General features: G+C 40.4%; 1 protein-coding gene across 1 annotated transcript in view; it reads left to right on the top strand.

The window, feature by feature from the left end:
• Positions 1-19,965, top strand: part of ARMH2 (armadillo like helical domain containing 2) — a 53,113-nt gene extending 33,148 nt beyond the window's left edge. Inside the window, exon 4 of the transcript XR_010946701.1 lies at positions 17,412-19,965. The gene's annotated coding sequence lies outside the window, so the exon portion shown is untranslated. The remainder of the gene's footprint in view (positions 1-17,411) is intronic.
• The last annotated feature ends 1,231 nt before the right edge of the window (positions 19,966-21,196 follow it).

Genomic DNA, 21,196 nt, shown 5'->3' with positions numbered 1-21,196 from the left:
TTTTGGCTATGTTGGGTCTTCGTTGCTGCGCACAGGCTTTCTCTAGTTGCAGTGAGCGGGGGCTACTCTTCGTTGCAGTGCGTGGGCTTCTCATTGCAGTGGCTTCTCGTTGCAGAGCACGGGCTCTAGGCACGTGGGCTTCAGTAGTTGTGGCACACGGGCTCAGTAGTTGTGGCTTGTGGGCTCTAGAGCAGAGGCTCAATAGTTGTGGCACATGGGCTTAGTTGCTCTGCGGCATGTGGGATCTTCCCGGACCAGGGCTTGAACCCGTGTCCCCTGCATTGGCAGGAGGATTCTCAACCACTGCGCCTCCAAAGAAGCCCCACATTGACTTTTGACTTAGCAGTTGCACTTCTGGGAATTTACTCTGAAGATATACCGCTATACATTTATAACAACATGTGCTCAGGGCTTTTCACTATAGCATTATTTATTTATAATACTTAAGTGCTGGAAACAACCTATAATTGCACACCCATGGGAAACAGGTTGAATAATTATGGTTTCTCTACACAGTGTAGTACTATGAAACCATAATAAAAGAATTAGGAAGCTCTTTGAGATGGAGAATTCCTAGAATATATCATAAAATGAAAAGAGTAGAGTAAGAGAGTATATATAGCATTCTACCTTTAGTAAAGAAAGAAATAAGAATATAGGTGTGTGTGTATTTGCTTATTATTTATTAAAAAAGAAACACAGAAAAGCTAAATAAGAAACTGATGAAAATAGAAAATCATTACTTAGGAGAGGGGAACAGGATGGGAGTGAGTCTTTTGAGTCTATATAAAATTTTTGAACTCTCTAAATGTTTTACAAATGCAAAAAAATTAAATCAAAAACTCTATTATTGATGTGGATGTGGCAGTATATAGTGGGAAATGTACCAGTATCTGCAATCTATTTTGAAATGTTTCAAAAATATAAGATACACGGATGGATACAGAGCTGTTTAGATGAATGTGATAAAGTAAATATACTAAAATGTTAATGGTAAATTTAGGCAGTGGGTATACAAGTGTTCACTTTAAATTTTTTTCTGCTGCTCTCTATGTTTGAAAATTTTATAGTAAAATGTTGGAAAAAATTAAATGAAAATGAACGCACAAAAGCAAACCCTAAACTAATTCTAATTGTGCATCAAATTGATAATGTAACCACATAGAGAAAAGAATTAATTCAAGTACGTTTTGAACATAGTACTCCCTACACTCTTAGTGGGATGTATTCAAAGGACAAGAAATGTCAAAGAAATCTTGAACTTTGCTTATTAGGAATCTATGTTGACTCCATGATAAGCAGTCAGTCAGATCTCCCAAGTTAAAGTAAGTACCGGGACAACAGGATTCTTCCTGAAATAGCTTGCTTAGATTCAGTTTCAGAATATTAATAACCTTATTCACAATAATTTACCAAACAGTATTCATGGCACATAGTTTCAGGAAGAATCTTTTTACTACCCACTAGGTGGCAGTGCTCTCTAATCTAATTAAAAGCAGGACTTGAATTGGAAAGACTCATTCATCTAACAATCTATATGCTACATTGATTTTCTCACCTATCGAGCAAACTAGATTTTCATTAATAACTATGCAAAGTAACGTTTTTCAGAATTTTAACAACAACAAAAATAGATCCTATTTCCCCATACATGGGCTATATTAAATCAAATTCAGAATCGCTGGATTGGTGGAGACTTCCAGAAGTCTGCTAGTCCCCTTACCTCCCTTCAAACAGAATAACCTTCTGACTCATTATCTTTTCTCTGCCTGGGAAATAGGACATTTCTCAAAGTTCTGTTCCAATATTTGGCATAAAGTCAAGTGGTTCATTTATTTCTTCATTCATTCTTCATAAGGCAAACAATTTCTGAGCAATTACCATACGCCAGGTAATTTGCTAGGTGTTGGGGGTAGGATGGTGCCCGCAGACACAGTCTGTTGCCCTCAATGATATTACTATCAATTGCCCTGGCAGTTGGCCTTTCTGGAAAAGTGGAAAAGTTGGTGTGGCTCCTAGTAACATGGCTTACTCTGCTCTTTTCAGCTCAAGCAGAGGAAAGATCTTAAAACTATAAGAAATGGAGGCCAGTGGGGAAGAACAGATTAGTAAATAATTACAAGGCAACATGAGAAATGCAAGGGAGTAAGTAGAGGGTGCTGTGAAGCCCAAAGGAGGGGGAAAGAGCCCAGCCAGGCTTAGGAGTCGTCAGGAAAAGCTTCCCAGGTGAAGGGGCATCCTAAATTGACTTGTGAAGGATAAGTAGACACTAGATAGGGAGGGGGCAGATGGAATGGGAGAGGTGAAGGGCCATCCAGGTTGCAAAAGTTGGAGGGGGAGGAATAGCATCTTATTCGAATCTGTATCCCCAGTGCCCAACACAATGCCTAGCACACAGTAGACTTTTGTTAAACATAACTGTCACTCTGATGCTGTCATACCGTGTGACCTTGGATAGATCTGCCACTTCTTCGAGCCCAGGTGTCCTCACTCTGAAGGTGAATAAGATCCCTTGAGGAGATTGTGGAGAGGGAGATAAGAGGGCTCAAGACCTAAGCCTGAGGACCTCAGATACTTAAGAGACAGGCGGAGTAAAAAGAGATAGCAAGGAAGGCTGGGAATCAGCAACGTCAGAGGCGGGAGAAACCAGGCGAGCGTGGTATCTCGGAGGCGAGCATTTAAGAACTTAGCATTGATCGACTGTCAGAAGTCAAGTAATTTAAGAAATAGTCAAAAGTGACCATTAATTTATCGATAAGAAGTTGCCATTAGACTTGGTAAGAAAAGATTCAGTGGCCTGGTGGGTGCAGCGGCCACACTGCAGTGGGTTGAGGCTAGAGTAGCAGGTGAACCCGTGGAGCCAGACAGAAAACTCAAGAAATCTGGCAGTGAAGGGAAGATCCAGATAGGAAAACGACTGAACATTTAAACCACGTTTAAATGCTGCTGCAAAGGAGACAGGGAAAGGTCACGGGTAGTAGGGGAGAGGCAGATGAGGCTGTGGGGCAAGGGTGGCATCTGGGAAGGTGGGAGAGCACAGGAAGTAAAGCCTTGTGGACTGGAAGAGGGTCACCCAGAGGTGTACTGAGCTTATTAGACACCCAGAGTGGACCTTCTTTTTATTTTATGAGACTTTGCCTTTTTAGAGCAGTTTTAGATTCACAACAAAATTGAGCGGAAGGTACAGAGATTTCCCATATAATCCTCCCTGCCCCAGACACGTGTATAGCTTCCCCCATGATCAACATCCCCACCAGAGTGGTACATTTGTTACAATTCATGCGCCTTCGCTGACACATCTTTATCAGCCAAAGTCCATAGTCCCTTAGGGTTCACTCTTGCTGGAGTACATTCTGTGGGTTTGGACAAATGTACGATGACATGTAGACATCTTTATAATATCACACAGAGTATTGTCACTGCCCTAAAAGTCTTCTTTGCTCCACCTATTTACCCCCTTCTCCCCCACAATGCCTGGCAACCCCTGATCCTTCTACACTCTCCAGAGTTTTGCCTTTTTCAGATGTCATATAGTTGGAATCATATAGTATGTAGCTGTTTCAGATTGGCTTCTTTCACTTAGTAATATGCCTTTAAGCCTCTTCCGTGTTTTCTCCTGGCTAGATAACTCATTTTGTTTCAGTGCCGAATAATATTCCTCTGTCTGGATGTACCACAGTTTATTTAGAGTGGATCATCTTTTTAAATTGAAGCATAGTTGATTTACAATGTGTTAGTTTCAGGTGTACAGAAAAGTGATTCAGGTATTCTTTTTCAGATCCTTTTCCATTAGAGTTTATTACAAGATATTGGATATGCTTCCCTGTGCTATACAGTAGATCCTTGTTATCTATTTTATATATAGTAGTGTATATCTGTTAATCCCAAACTAATTTATCCTTCCCTCGCCCCTTTCCCCTTTGGTAACCCTAAATTTGTTTTCTATATCTGTGAGTCTATTTCTGTTTTGTAAATAAGTTCATTTGTGTAATTTTTAAAAATCCTACATATGTGATATCATACGATATTTGTCTTCCTCTGTCTGACTTATTTCACTTAGTATGATAATCTCTACTTCCATCCATGTTGCTGCAAATGACATTATTTCTTTCTTTTTTATGACTGAGTAATATTTCATTGTGTATATGTACCACATCTTCTTTACCCATTCATCTGTTGATGGATATTTAGGTTGCTTCCATGTCAGGCAATTGCAAAGAGTACTGCCATGAACATTGGGATTTGTGTATCTTTTCGAATTAGAGTTTTCGTATTTTCTGGGTATATGCCCAGGAGTGGGATTGCTGGATCATATGGTAACTCTATTTTTAGTTTTTTAAGGAACCTCCATACTGTTCTCCATAGTGGCTGCACCAATTTACATTCCCACTAACAGTGCAGGAGGGTTCCCTTTTCTCCACACCCTCTCCAGTGTTTATTATTTGTAGACTTTTTGATGATGGCCATTCTGATCCGTGTGAGGTGACAGCTCGTTGTAGTTTTGATTTACATCTTAGAGTGGGTCATTTTTAACACATTATTTTCAGGAATCATGAAATGAAACAAATAATTAAATGGGCAGAAGGTAAATGCAGAAAGTAAAAATTTTCTCTTATTGAACTTTGTACATATGTGAGTAAAAAAAATTTTAATTAAAAAAATTACAGTACAAAGAGGGAAAAGTAATGCATTAATACTTCTGTATTACATGCAAAGGTACAATTTAGGAAGAATACTGAATTGTACCACTGATGTGGATATGTTCTTTAGTCATTCTCCAGTTTTAAACAATTAATTTTAAAAGAAGAAATGTCAGTTTTAAAGAGTTTACTCAAATTCAGTAAAATATTTCAAGTATGAACTAAAATTTGTACTTACCAAACAAAAATACCACACTTTTCAGTTTGCACTGTTCATTGTCTTATGTTTTAAACACATAAAAATCCCAAATGGTCAAATATACAATGACAGAATTGAAGTAACTCAAGTTCTGTTTCTCCACCTCTACAATCAACGTGCCATCATTTATTCTGAATCTAGTGTTTAGAAGCAAGACTGTAATATCCCACGGACTAGAGACAGGAACTGTACCTAAAGGGAACTCCAGTGATTCCACTAGAAACAGGACTCTCCAAAGCAACTGTCTGTGGCTGAGGCTGGGTGTATTGGATGCCCACTCTGTGGCTGGGAGTTCTCTGAACTACTTTCCGGCTAGAATGTAATGTTTATTAAAGAAGGAGTAATAAAAATGTGTTCATTTCAAGCTTACACATATATTATGCAAGCTCAACAATAAGTGCGTTAATTGTTTAGAACTGACTAGCAAAAGAGTTTTTCCAGCAAGGAGTATTTTATCTGAGATTGTTTAGCATTGCCAATGTTTGGGGATGGTTAAAAGCAGACCAACCAAGCGGTTTTGTTTTTAAATAGCTACAGACAACACATCCTTCATGGCCTGCACCTGGGCAACGGCACCTCCCCCTCCCCCTTGGTAGGCCACTGAGATTCTGCCCTTGTGGTAGAAGGAAAGCCAAAGGAGGCTTAGCAAGGTGGTAGGAGCAATGCCATCTGCGAGATAAGGGGAAGCTGACGCGGGTGGTGATTGTAGCAGAAAGTGCACTATTAAGGCTCGCACAGATTGGAAGCGGCACCGAAGGAGGTGGGATTATGTTGCACGAAGGGGCAGGATCCAGAAATAGCGTAGGAGACCACCTCAGCAGCTGACCAGTCACTCTGGGTCCCAGGACTTCTAAAACCGGGGTGAACAGCAGGCCTCAGATAATTGGTTGGATAATCTGAGTTCACATAAGCATTTGTCCTCACTGAGAGAGCGTTTGATTGGGTGGGTGTGCCAGTATTCACTGTAATGGGCATCCCTGTTAGGAAGAGTTCCACTGTACCCTCTCGGAGGAGGGGGACGGGGGAGGAAGAGGAGGCTCTGCCTTTCCCCCGGCTACTTTTGACTCCTGGCCGGGCAGCAGCATTGGCTTCTCGGCAAATGGCGCAAACCACAAACGATTTACGAGGAAAATGCTTTGCCTGGGGCTACTTTCCTTGCCCTTAGAGTACAGAGCTCGGGAGAGTGCTCTTCAGCACAGGAGAAATAGTTTGAAATAGCTGCTGTGAAGAGTGAGACAGAACTGAAAGGAAATACAGGATGAAGGACCCAGAGGAGGTTGAAGACCACAAGTTCCTTTTGCTAAAGCTTGGAGTCATTTTTTCTGTTACGACCTCAGTGGGGAGGGAAGGCAGATTGTTACTGTTCTGTAAACCAAGGGCTGGGAAACTTTTTTTCTGTGAAGGGCCAGATAGTAAATATTTTAGGCTTTCCCTATTGCATAGTGTTTGTTTTTACAACCCTTAAAAAACATAAAAACAATTCATAGCTCTCAGGAAGGACAAAAATAGGCCATGGGCCCAAATTGGCCTGAGGACCATAGTTTGGTGAACTTTGCTCTACATAGTTGACACATTCTTGAACTGAAAAGAAATCACAAGCAATCTGTTAGAGATAATGAAGTTACTTCTACTGTTCTAAGGCTATTTTCTTGCAAGAGACTTGGTAAATCATTTTGAAAGGGGTGTGTGAAAGACTCATTTTCTTTCTACCTGTGTGAAAGAGAAGTTATATTTTCATTGCAAGACGAGAAATTTAAGCAAAAACACCTCTGCCCTTTGGCCTCCTCTCTCCCCTCAGTGTGCATTGTGTATCTGCATTATGCATCAACCAAACCTCCCCCATTGCTCAACTGTAAAGGGCAACATTCTCCCAGTATCAACAAGATACTCCTTAAAAGACAGCATCCTTTCTTGGGCTTGTAAGAGGTCACATGACCCACACTGATGCCGCTTAGATCTGGATTATGTAAACTGTCAATAATATGTCATTTGATGTACAGCCCTCTGTCTCAAAAAACTTATATAACTGTGCCTCGACTTCTAACAGGTAGAACAGTTCTCAGAGCTTTCTGAGATGCTCTTCCCAGGTGATAATCCTCAAATTTGGCTAGCATAAAATTTCCCATTTCTTTTTTGGATCGACTGATTAATTTTTCATCGACATGAGTGAAAAAGAAAAGGGACAAGTGGGCAAGCAAGGTACGATCAAATAGGCTTTGAAAAGAGCTAAGGCAGGTGCCCTCAAGTGAAAGGAGAATTAGGGGAAGTTATATGATGCCTTATTTGTGTCATTGATTTGCTCAATACATCTTTATTTCTTTGGGGAATTTATAGGTTAGATATGAAACAGATTTTTGGAAAATGCACTGAAAAACAATTCAGTGAAAAGAAGAAAATATACCCCATGATTTAGGACTCCAAAAGTGTTAAGAAAAGTAGAAACATAAGCTCCAGTCTAAATTGTGAATAATCTCAGTGAGAATGAAGAGAGAAGAGAGCCATCTGAAGAACCATTGTGAGTACAAAGAGTTTTCCTAGGAGTTCAGCATTTTTAAAGATTTATACAAAAGATGAAAGACAGAGTACGTTCCTCAAAATGAATGCAACGTTAGCAAAAGCCTACATGAACAGTGTTTGAAAAGCTAAAACCTAGAACAAACTGAAAGTTATATACTCCCCCTTAAGAAGCTGAAGGTTTTGGTTAGAAGTTGTGGTGGGATTGAGTGCAGGTAGTGATTAGCCTGGGTCAGGACCAGCTGCGTATTTGGGGGACCCAGTACAAAATGAAAGTGCAGGTCCCCTTGTTAAAAAATTATGAGTAGTTTTAAGATGGCGACAGCAGAGCAGTAAACCGAGCAAAGGGCCCTTCTGAGTGACTGCTCAGGTACACATTTAGGAAGCAGGCCCTGGGCTGAGGACGTAAGACTGATCTAACCCTGCCTCGGCCAAGCCATCTCAGCTTCAAGGTTCTCCAGGGAGCCATGCAAGACACAGCATATAGGATACTACACCAGGTGCCCCTTCATTCTTAGTGGGTTCCTATAACTGTCTCTGCAGGGCTGTCCGGTAAACTCAGCTGCAGGACACAATTGAGGCTCAGGACAGAAATCTTTCTTCCAGGCGGGAACTGAGAATGCCTGAGGGTTTATGTAAATAGAAGCGAGAAAAAGAGCAAATGACTGAAGGCACCAACTAAGCTAGAGAGAAAAGCCAACTCTAATGACCTCTCCCTCTGGCAGAAGCATCCTGTTCACTATTTCTGACTCCAGATCCGTAGCAGCCTCCTCTAGGAGGCGAACAAAGTTGGAGGTGAGAAAAGGACCTTCTCCAGTCCCCTCACCCCATCCTGAGGGAAAGGGCTTTTAAAAGTACATTTGAATTGAAAAAGAAACAGAAAAAGCAGTATTCTTTGCTGCTTTTATGGAGTAAGCATAAATGCTGAGATAACAATAAGCAAGGAAAATAGCCAATTGTTTTTCTTCTTCTTTTCTGTAAAGCTAGGTTTAGTAATCTGCAAAGTTTTAACAAAGAAAAAAATGGAAACAATAAAAGAGTGTGTAAGAGCATCAGATAATAATACAGATGTTTTAAATGAATTTAAGTGTCTGGAACTAGACAAAATGCATTCCTGGGATACTGTAGGAATTGGTACATGTGTGCTGAGTCACTGTACGGAGAAACAAAAAAAAACTGGGGGAAAAATCTCAAATTTTCACAAAAAGAGGAAAAAATTTAATTCTCAAACCAGGGACTGGTAATGTCAAACCCAAGTTCATGTGCCCAATGCACAGTGAGGCCAAACAAACCAAAATGTCGAAGTTTGGAGCAGAGAAAGGTTGGAGTTTGGAGCAGAGAATGGTTTATTGCAGGGCCAAGGAAGGAGAACGGGTGGCTGTGCTCAGAAGACCCAAACTCTTTGATGGTTTTCAGGGAAGTTTTTAAAGGCAACATTTGGGGTGCTGGCTGCAGGGTGTATGACTTTCTTCTGATTGGTTGATGGTAAGGTGACAGGATGGTGCTTCAGGAATCTCAATCATCAGCCTTCTGGTTCCAACCAGTCTGGGATCTCAGTAAGTAGTTACCATCCTCTCCCTAGGTGGGGGCCTTAGTTCCTGTAGAACAACTCAAAGATGTGGGTCAGATTGTTATGTATGTCCCTTGAGGAGGAACTAGGACTCTGTTTTATCACAGCATTATTGTTTCTTCACTGCTTTTCCTTTGTTCCTGCATTCCCTTACTTAGTAACTGCTTGAATCTGCCCTTTGGAACTCAGAGAAGGTGTAGCTGAAGGCTTTTTTTCCTACAAACAAGAAACGGGGAACATGAAAAGGCTTTGGTACCCAGGAGGGCCCTCCAACACATCCCCCCCCACCCCTCCCGCTCAATTTCACTAAATTTGAAATTTAAATTTTTGGTAAAATCATGAATAAACACCACTATACAAATAGTTTGCAAAGACTTATGTAAGAATGAAATGATGATAGAAGTCCTATTATGTGTCTGTAAACAGATCTTTTCAATCCAGTCTATTTTTAAAAGGGGGCATGGTGGGGTACAGTTGTGGTGGCAGATTGATTGAATAAAACAGAAATTACAGCAAAATGATGAGCAGAATCTATCATATTGTCTTTGGGAACAAGATGAAGAAATGTTGACAGACGAATCAGCAGTTTGAACCATCCAAACAGTGTTGATGAGTTAATATATCAGAGTCAACTTGTCTGGGTGGCATCTTTACAAGGGTTTACCCATCACTGTCTTATTTGGCACCTTTCTCAGTGTTAAAAAATAAAATTCAACCAAAACATTTGAGGATCTAATAGCCTTTATTAAGCGATTCATGAATCCAGCAGCATCCCATTTAGCAAGTAGAATCGCACTTGGAGGAGTGGTACAAAATAGAAGGCTTTTATAGAAAGGATGGTGGAACAAGAAAGTCATTAGCAAAAGAAAAGAATGGGTTCTTTGGGACAAGGACTTCTTCTTAGGGTTGGGTGGGGAGTGGGCTGTGGTAAGCAAGGGTCTTTATCATGCAGACTACCTTTCTTTCCTCTGGGGCGGAGTGGGGGAATGGAGAGGCCCCAGACAAATTACCTCTTTGGTATCATGGGCTTTAACACAAGTGATTTCATTTTGCGCCTGTGGTATTCTCTTTAATGTCAGTAATTTACATGTTGGCACAGAAAGTGTGCTTACAAGGTTTAACGATTATCCCTAACTAGAAGGGATAGTTAACACAATGGCTTAGCTAAAGATTCCCAACTATCTTCACAGCTGGAATCTCAATCCCAAATCAACAGGTTGACATTTTATCTAGAAAAAATGTAAAGAGATGTTTTTAGGTTAAAAAAAAATTGTGCAAATACAGGAAGGAGGAGACCAGACTTGGTAACAACTCATAAAACAACACAAAACAAAAATGTAGAAGGTTTGATTGTTTATGGGTTAAAGTGAACCATCTCTACACTCTAGCTGTTGAAAAAGCGCATATTGCTTTCGGCCAAATTATCAGAAACACGATAATCATTTATTGAGACGGAGTTAGGAGCACTGGCTCTGGAACTAGATTGTCAGTGTTCAAGTACTAGCTCTGCTACATTGGGTGACCTTGGACAAATTATTTAATCTCTTTGTGTCCTTGATCCTCCATTTAAAAAATGGGGGTAAGTTAAAAAAAAAATAAAAAAAATAAAAAAAAATAAAAAATAAAATAAAAAAAATAAAAATAAAAAATAAAAAAATAAATAAAAAAATGAGGGTAAGAATAAAGCACACTTAATAGGGTTCTTTTGAATACTGAAAGGTAATACATGTAAAACAGGGTAGCACTCTATACATGTTAGCTGTTATTGTTCTGTTCTGGGCACTTTACAAACTCTGTTTGCATGTATTTGTGTGTGGCTTTTATTTAATTGCATGTATTTATTGAAAAATAAATATTAAATATTAAAATAGGACTAGAACTTCCCTGGTGGTGCAGTGGTTTGGAATCTGCCTGCCAGTGCGGGGGACATGGGTTTGAGCCCTGGTCCAGGAGCATCCCACATGCTGCAGAGCAACTAAGCCCGTGTGCCACAACTACTGGGCCTGCGCTCTAGAGCCCGCGAGCTACAAGTACTGAGCCCGTGTGCCACAGCTACTGAAGCCTGTGCGCCTGGAGCCCGTGCTCTGCAACAAGAGAAGCCACTGCAACAAGAAGCCCGCGCACCTCAACGAAGAGTAGCCCCCTCTCGCCGTAACTAGAGAAAAGCCTGTGCGCAGCAACGAAGACCCAATGCGGCCAAAAATAAATAAATAAAATTTTAAAATATATATATTAAAACAGGACTGAAAGATATACACTGGGGGCTTCCCTGGTGGCACAGTGGTTGAGAGTCCGCCTGCCAACGTAGGGGACACGGGTTCGAGCCCTGGTCCAGGAGGATCCCACATGCCATGGAGCAACTAAGCCTGTGTGCCACAACTACTGAGCCTGTGCTCTGGAGCCTGCGAGCCACAACTACTGAGCCCACGTGCCACAACTACTGAAGCCTGCGTGCCTAGAGCCTGTGCTCTACAACAAGACAAGCCACTGCAAAGAGAAGCCCGTGCACCACAATGAAGAGTAGCCCCTGCTCGCTGCAGCTAGAGAAAGCCCGTGCACAGCAACGAAGACCCAATGCAGCCAAAAAATAAATAAATAAATTTATAGAAAAAATAGATATACACTGAAAAGTTCTTCCTTGATTACCAGACCTTCTCCCCAGAGATAAACCATTGCTCAGAGTTTCTTGTGTACCTTTCATTATTACGTACAAATGGATACATATGACTACTATGTTCTGTAGCTTGCTTTTTCCCTCATATATACTGTGTATCTTGGAGACTCTCGTATCAGCACACATTGATTTACTCCATTCTTTTTTAAGCTTCATAGTATTCCATTGTGTGAGGTACCATAATTTGTTTACCCTGTCCGCAAATCAGGGTCATTTATGATTATATGCAGTCTTCTGCTTTTACAAACAATGCTGCTGTGGCTTCTCTTACAGCTCAGATGCTGGAGTCAGATTGACTGGGTTTAAATCCCAGTGCTGTCACTTATTTACTCTGTGACCATGTCTTAGCTTCACCAGCCTTAACTTCCTCAAGTGTAAAATGGTGATAATAATAGTGCCAAACTCATGGGGTTCTTGTAAGGATTAAATGTAAAGCACCTTAGTGCATAGTAAGCTCTCAACAAATATAAAATGCTGCTATTTTTTAGTTTCCAACTTTATTTACATTTGAGTTTCTCTGTAGGGTGAATTCTTAGAAGTTGAATGGCTAGATCCAAGGGTGTTTATTTAAAATTGATAGATAATGTCAACTTATTTCTGTGTTGGATAGTCTCTTTCTCCTCTAAATGTACACTGCCTTTCACCACTCTGCTTGGTACCCCAGGAGGCTTACCTCCATGAAGACTCTTATCAGCAGTGCCTTTGCCCACCAACTTCCAATCAGGTTCCCTGTGAGAAACACTAGCACCAGATGGAAGGGCAGGAGAAAGGAGCTCCAGGCTTGTTAGGCAGTGGCTGCATTCCTTTTCCAGAAGCCTGTTTGGCAACTCCTCCGCAGTGGCTACCGCTCCCTCCTCTTGCCGGTTCAGGCCTGGTGGCAACCACTTCCTGCAGCTGCCTGTCCTTGGGTGCTTCGCCAGCCCTGATACGTTCCCTCAACCCTTACATCTCTATAAATAATCTTTTCGTTAATCTTCCTTCAGTTACCCTCTTAACATGCCATCTGACTGGTACACTAGCCAATTTACACTCTCTCTAATAAACTGAGAATACTTGTTTCCCCATACTTTTGGCAGTACTGTCATGCCAAACGTTTTTTGAGCTTTTACTTAGCATTTACCCTTATTTCTTTATTTTTTCTGGGCACCGATGTTGTTATTTATCTTTTATCACAGATAGTTTTTCCTGTTGAGCTTCAGTTTCTTAAAGGCCATTGCATAAGTATGATCTCAGTCCCTTCAGGCTGCTATAACAAAATACCACAGACTGGGTGGCTTATAAACAGTAGAAATGTATTTCCTACAGTTGTGGGGGCTGGGAAGCCCAAGATCAAGCCCAGTCAGCTGGCAGATTCTGTATCTGGTGAGAACTAGCTTCCCGGTTCATGTGTGTCTTCACATGGTAGAAGGGGCGAGGGAGCCCTCTAGGGTCTCTCTCTCTCTTTTTAAAAAAAGTGAGGTATAGTTGATGTACAATATTACGTAAGTTTCAGGTGTACAACATAGTGATTCACAATTTTTAAAGGTTATACTCCATTTATAGTTATTATAAATTTTTGGCTATACTCCCTCTGTTGTATTATATATCCTTGTAGCTTATTTATTTTATACATAGTAGTTTGTACCTCTTAATCCCTTACCTCTATCTTGCCCCTCCCCCCCTTTCATCTCCTCACTGGTAACCACTCATTTGTTCTCTGTATCTGTGAATCTGTTTCTATTTTGTTGTATTCACTAGTTAGTTTATTTTTTAAATTCCACATATAAGTGGTATCGTACAGTATTTGTCTTACTCTGACTTATTTCACTTAGTATAATGCCCTCCAAATTCATCCATATTGCTGCAAATGACAACATTTCATTCTTTTTTATGGCTAAGTAGTATTCCATTATGTATATATACCACTTCTTCTTTATCCATTCATCTGTTCATGGACACTTAGTTTGCTTCCATATCTTTGCAATTGTAAATGATGCTGCTGTTAACGTTGGAGTGCATGTATCTTTTTGACTTAGTATTTTTGTTTTTTTTGGATAAATACCCAAGAGTGGAATTACTGAGTGATATGGTAGTTCTATTTTTATCTTTTTGAGGAACCTCCATACTGTTTTCCATACTTGCTGTACCAATGTACATTCTTACCAACAGTGTACAAGGGTTCCCTTTTCTCCACATCCTCGCCAACATTTGTTATTTTTGGTCTTTTTGATGGTAGTCATTCTGACAGGTGTGAGGTGATATCAAATTGTGGTTTTGATTTGCATTTCTCTGATGATTAGTGAGATTGAGCTTCTTTTCATGTGCCTGTTGGCCATCTGTATGTCTTCTTTAGAGAAATGTCTGTTCAGGTCTTCTGCCCATTTTTTAATTGGTTTTTGTTTTGTTTTTTTTTAACTTTAGTTATATGAGCTGTTTATATATTTTGGATATTAACCTCTAGGGTCTCTTTTTTTTAAAATTTCTTTTATAAGGGCACTAATCCCATTAATGAGGGCTCCACCCTCATGACTTAATCACCTCCCAAAGGCCCCCACCTCCAAATATCATCATGTTGGGGGTTAGGTTTCAACATATGAATTTGGGGGGGGGGCTACAAACATTGAGTGTATAGGAAGATAAATATTTCCTCAATATTGTATTAGTTAAGTTTTCAGAAGGCCAATTAAGAATATCACAAAAGTCAACCAAAATTATTTTAAGAATTATTGGAGACTCTAATACTTTAAAATATTATATGCTATAAGGAATCGTTATAAATTCTGTTGGGTGTGATGATGACACTGTTGGTAGGTTAAAAATAAAAAGTCCTTATCTTGGGCTTCCCCGGTGGCGCAGTGGTTGAGAGTCCGCCTGCCAATGCAGGGGACGCGGGTTCGTGCCCCGGTCCAGGAAGATCCCACATGCCGCAGAGTGGCTGGGCCGGTGAGCCATGGCTGCTGAGCCTGCGCATCTGGAGCCTGTGCTCCGCAACGGGAGAGGCCACAGCAGTGAGAGGCCTAGCGTACTGCAAAAAAAAAAAAAAAAAAAAAAGGCCTTATCTTTAGAGATATCCTCAAAACACTTATACGTGAGATGATATGATATCTATCTAGATTTTTTTTAATTTTTATTTATTTATTTTTATTGGAGTATAATTGCTCCAGAATATTGTGTTAGTTTCTGCTGTATAGTGAAGTGGATCAGCTATACGTATACCTATATCCCCTCCCTCTTGGACCTCCCTCCCACCTCCCCACCCCCCTCCCCCCACAGATATCTAGATTTACTTTAAACTACTCCAGATAAATAAAAAATAGAGTGTGAGGAATACATGGACCAAGACTGGGAAAATGTTGATAACTGTTGAAAGTAGGTGGTGTTTCATTATATCCACTTTTTTCCATTCTATACCCATTTATTATCCCCACTCCTATTTGTATGAAAATGTTCAAAGTAAGAAGTAAACAAATGGGAATTCCCTGGTGGTCCAGTGGTTAGGACTCTGCACTTTCACTGCTGGGGGCTGGGGTTCGATCCCTGGTCTGGGAACTAAAATGCAAGCTGTGTGGTGAGGCAAAAAAAAAAAAAAAAAGTAAACAAACAAGAAAAGTCCATAGCAATAACAAAAGGTAACTAAGAAATTCAAATAGGGGAAAGAATGGCCAGCACAGTCCCCAGGAGAGGCTCTCTAGCCTGCCTCAGCCCCTGGCTCTCAGCATCCGCCGGACCAGCCCTGCTCAGCCCAGGCGAGATAAAGGCAATCCTCATTTTCAGCACCCATGGTGCTGGGCTGCACCCTGCAGGCCTACAAGCCCTGTACTTGCCCATCCTTGAGAAGGAGCCGAGAGTCAGCGACAGAGATATCAGTGGTTAATGGGTAGGGGGATCTCACACGGTGCTGGAACGACACCCCAACTGTGTGTGGCGGACGATGGGCAGGACATGGCAGTAGTCTTCGTTCCCGGGGGAAGAGAGAGGTTACCAGTTACAGGGGGAATTGACTTAGGGTTGGCTTACCAGTTACCGGGGAAATAGCAGAGGGACATACCTCTCATTGCCCCTTTGATAAACTAACAAGGTGTAGATGTTCTGATCTAAGATAAGAACAGTGACTAGCTGGCGCCGGTGCAAGTATGTAGGAAGGTCAGTCATGTGAGTAGGGTGTAGGTGAAGCAGGCGCCCGTGGAGCAGGTAATGTACAGAGAGCGAGAGAGCAGCCAGCTTGAGTGGCCTAATCATACACATGGGAACTTTCCAAGTTCTACCAGCCCTATGGTAAAGATACGCAACAGCAAATCATCAGGAGGCTTTCCATTTGGTACCTAAGAGAGATGAAAATGTAATTTCCTAGAAGGAGGATTATTAATTGTAGGATCTAATGACAAACTGACATGTAGACATTATATAACATTATATTTTGTCTTCCATGTGGATTCTTCAGAGAGTGAACTTGGCATTTTAGATCTAATTCAAGTATTTTGGAACATTAGATAAGTGTTTTTGAAAGTGTCTGTGAACTGGTTTTAATTTTCCATGTAGACAGGAATAGAAATGGTGATGGGAGTAATGATACTAGAGACCAATATGAATGAGATTATTACATAAATTGATGCACAAAATAAGCTGAAGATCTCTGAGACTCGCATAGCAGGAGCTCCAAGCTGTACTGTATGTATCAGATGTAAAAAAAAAAAGAATCTTCCTGTGATCCAAGAAATGTCAATGGTGGTGATATAAGTATAAATGTGCCAAACCTGCCTTCTTTCAGATAAAAAATTTAAAAGGTTACTCCCAGGTAAAATCCAGAGGGAAAAGTCATCTAAGTTTACCATTCACTTGTTCACCCAAAATAGGGGAGAGTCTTAGCTTTTGCTCTTGGATTGAAGCCAAGGTACTATATACAAGTTGTACAAAATTAGTATGTGGAGTTCAATGTTGCTTTCCTTGCTCGGTGATTTTAAAGAAATTGAGTAGTTCCTGTATGATTTTTTTTTTTCCTTTTCTAAACTGCATTTCTATGCCCACCAAGGGCATGTTCTAGTATTGGCTACTGTAGTATTCAATATTTCAAAAAGTGTTTGAAACATTTCTTTAACTATCAAAACCCAAAACCTTGGCGTTTGAATGGGTATCAAGTGCAGCATTCCTTAATTCTTTCTGCTATTTGTCACAATTGTTATTTAAAGAACCAAATATGTATTGCATGAAGACATTGTACCCTTTTTCCCTTAGTTAAAATAAATGCCAAGGTACCTGGAAAAATAATTCAAGTGAACAATTCAGTAAGTCCATATCTCAGTATGATCTGCATTCCATTAGGTATGACTATGAACATTTAATCAAAACTTTGCAGTTGTAATTTTATGTTCACATTGTATTTGAATACCTCCCAATATTTTTGAAAGAAATCTTTCAAACACACGTATATGGCCTGTCCACAGATTTCTCATGCTCTTTTTATTTTGAAAAATTTCAACTATACATGAAAATGGAAAGACTAGTACTGTGAAAGCCTGTATACCCTCTACCCAGATTTAACAGCCATGTTTTTGATCTCTCTGCATATAGCTTTTTTTAACTGAACAATTTGCAATTCTTCGTGACACTTTTGCTCCTTCTATTTCTTCCCTTTCCTCCTGAGCTTTTCATTGTCCCTGCTCAGAACCCTTCACCAATTCCGCTTGCCGCTTGCCCCTTGAACCAGGCATTCTAAATGACTCCAGCTCCATCCTTTGTCTTCAATTAAGCACTAAAACATTTTGTCGCTTATTAAAGGAATATCAGGCATCAGTAAGAGGATGGAGAAAATCTGCTTTGTGTGGGATAACTCAAGAGAATGTTCTGGCCTTTGGGTGTTGACTGAAAAACCATACCCCGAAGCTATTCAGAGGAAGGAATGTAGGTAAAAAGCAAAAATGATTTTGCATGTTAGAGCCTTAGGGAAAAGATTTGATGGCAAATAAGGCAGAATATCATCTTTCTCAATTATAAAGTTGTGGGATGTCATCTATCCATGGTAAAGACCCATCTCCACACATAAAGTGGACAATTGCAACCCCCACTAACACAGTATACATGGTAACCCCAAATACACACAGTGCACCTTGATCTCAGGTCTTAGTGCTTCACAGGGTTAATCGATCTGTTTCGCTTGAAAGGACTGCATCTAATCCTTTAAGTATTAGGGAATGGATTGCTAATCCATAAACAAAAGAGAAAAGCAAGTCCCTGTGCTACCTGAATGATAGGTAAATCTTCCATTCAGGTGTTCATTGCTATTAAGGAGACAACACCTCTGCTGAGAATTAAGCCTAAACTGAGGTAAAGTGGACCTTGAGATTAGGAGAGAAAAAGAACCAGTACACAGTGCTGATGTCTCAGGTAAAGAACAAGGAAGGAGGCAAGCTGAGTCCTTTAGTAAGGTGTGTGTGTGTGTTTAAATAGAATAAGAAAACTGGATGTTTAAATCAACAAAATGCAGAAGATAAATTAGTGTGTAAGATGGGCATTAATAAGCATATATTTTACTATTGGAAAAAAAAGTTTTAAAAAAAGGAACTAGTTTAAAGCAAGATAGTTTCCTTTTTAGTTTTCTTTTATTTACCAAATATGGTAAAACTGTAGCAGCTACAGATTTAACAGAAGTAAAACAGATGATGTTATTAGGAAGTCACAAATGCACTGGTTTTAGACTTCGTTGGCTTTTAAAAATAAAACAGGGACTTCCCTGGTGGTGCAGTGGTTGAGAGTCCACCTGCCAATGCAGGGGACACAGGTTCGAGCCCTGGTCTGGGAGTATCCCGCATGCTGCGGAGCAGCTGGGCCCGTGCACCACAACTACTGAGCCTACGCTCTAGAGCCCGCGAGCCACAACTGCTGGGCCCATGTGCCACGGCTACTGGGGCCTACACACCTGGAGCCCGTGCTCCGCAACAAGAGAAGACATGACAATGAGAAGCCCGCGCACCGCAACGAGGGGTAGACCCCGCTCGCCGCAACTAGGGGAAGCCCGAGCGCAGCAGCGAGGACCCAACACAGCCAAAAATAAAATTAATTAGTTAATTAAAAATAAAATAAAACAGTTGCCCTTTTTATTTTCCATTCCATATTACATATTAAATACTCTCAAATATCTAAAGGACCCCAATCAGAATTTTTTAATAAAATAATCTTGACGTGACTTCTTTCTTATGAATTTACTAAAATACTTGAGAGGAGAAAGAATAGTTAAAAAGAAATATCCTATGATTGTAATCTACTTTTAATCTAACTAGAGACTAAATTAATTACTAATTTTTATACCTGCTTTATTATAAAATGGTAGCCCAGTTGTAAACAACTTACTCTGATTTTATGTCAAAAGACTAGCACAAGTGAAAACAGAGTCTAGAGTTTAGTTAATAGTAGTGTATTATACCAATGTTGGTTTCTTATTTTGGCAGCTGCAATACAGTAACATAAAATGTTAACATTGGTGGAAACTGGCTGAGAGTAATATGGGAACTCCCTGTAAATAAAAGAGTAAAAAGAGTCTTTGTGACTCTTCTGTAAATATAAAATTATTCTAAAAGAAAAAGGTTATGATTTTCTAAAAAGCCTAGCTCATGATGATATTTATAACAATGGGTGTAAGGATATAAGGATAACGGCTTGCTCAATATTATCCAGATGATTACTGTAATCATGAAAATTATACATGAAAAGCTTGTTAATTAATATTTTGGACTTTTCTAAGTAAAATCTATGTTTAAAAATTCAGCTCAGACTATCAGTTCTAAACAAGTAACCAACCTATAAAGCACAATCAGACTACGAACAGTTCTCTAATTTGGGGGATATTAGAATACCCAGAAATAGTCTTCCTTGAGACCAAAATAAGTTGGATGAGACCATCTGAACAAAAGAAAGTTATTGTCTGCCAGTTTCTCCTGCATTTCTGGTTAATTTGGAAGGAAAAATAAAGAACTGCAAGGAATCAGATGTCCATATATATCTTCTTTTTCCATTTTTTTCTGATATTCAGATATTTCTGAAATCAGGGCAGTTGGTAAGATCTAAAAACCCAGGAGACAGAGCTCTTTTAATAAGTAATTTTGTAGAGCTCATTAAAGATATCACATGCCTTCTTATTAAATTAACTAACTAACCCAAAGAACCTGTGTCCAGTCCCGCCACAGTTCTTGGCATTTAGTCTTAGAGACCAGGCAGCTGGCAGACAGTAGCCCATGGGCCACATCTGGCCTGTTGTTCTTATTTTTAAAGCCCATGAATTAAGACTGGTTTTTACACTTTTATTTTTTTATTTTATTTGCGGTACGCGGGCCTCTCACCAATATGGCCTCTCCCGCCCTAGAGCACAGGCTCCGGACGCGCAGGCTCAGCGGCCATGGCTCACGGGCCCAGCCGCTCCGCGGCATGTGGGATCTTCTCGGATCGGGGCACGAACCCGTGTCCCCTGAATCGGCAGGTGGACTCTCAACCACTGCGCCACCAGGGAAGCCCTGGTTTTTACACTTTTAAATAATTGAAGAAAAAAAGACCAAAAGGAGAATATTTCATGACACATGAAATGAAATACAACTTTTAGCATCTGTAAATAAAGTTTTATTAGAACACACCAGTACCTCTATGGCTGCTTTTCTGTTACAAAGGCAGAGCTGAATAGTTGTGACAGAGATGATAAAATCTAGCATATATACTGGCCCTTTAGAAAAAAAGTTTGTCAATTCTGTTATAGACAACTTCCCCCATACACACACACCTCCCTCTTGGTTTTCAGAGCAGTGTTCTCATTTGACTTTCCAGCTAACTGCCACTCTGGAATGTAAGCAGCCATACGACAGGCTTGGTCTGGTGAGGACAGGACAATGAGTGTGGTTAGCTAGGAGGGGCCTGGCAGACACTAATACAAAGGTAAGATGTCAAGTACTGGAAGAGCTAATATATGGCTGAAGAGGCTGGGCAGGTCCTGGTGATCTGATAGAAAGGTCCCATTTTAGGAAGTCAGCCGAGGAATGAGGAGACAGGAATAGGAGACATGATATGAGTGGTCTAGGAAGAGCCTAGAAGGTCAGAGTTTGCAAGAGCTGCATGAACAAGCAGGGTGAAACCAAACCCACATTCTAATCTTGAGACAAAGGTCACTGCCCCATTTTACCCTGCTATCTGGGGTTGGATGGCATTAGGTCCAAAACTACTAATGACATTCAGAAGAAAATCAAGGACGTGAGGGGAACCCTACCTTCTCATAGATTCAACTCCTGTGATGGGTGCTGAAGAAAAACCGCTTATCTCTCGACCACTAGACTTTCCTTGATACTGGTCTTCCTCCACTTACAATGGTGTTACGTCCTGATGAACCCATCGTAAGCTGAACATATCGTAAGTCAAAACTGCATTTAATACACCCAACTTACGGAACCTCATAGCTTAGCCTGGCCCACCTTAAACGTGCTCAGACACTTACATTAGCCTACAGTTGGGCAAAATCATCTAACACAAAGCCTAGTTCATAATAAAGTGTTGGATATCTCATGTTATTTATTGAATACTGTACTGAA

Source organism: Pseudorca crassidens, chromosome 10, assembly GCF_039906515.1.
Source record: "Pseudorca crassidens isolate mPseCra1 chromosome 10, mPseCra1.hap1, whole genome shotgun sequence".
Classification (NCBI taxonomy): Eukaryota; Metazoa; Chordata; class Mammalia; order Artiodactyla; family Delphinidae; genus Pseudorca; species Pseudorca crassidens.
The sequence above is the reverse complement of the archived record's forward strand: the minus strand, read 5'-3'. Positions and strand labels throughout refer to the sequence as shown.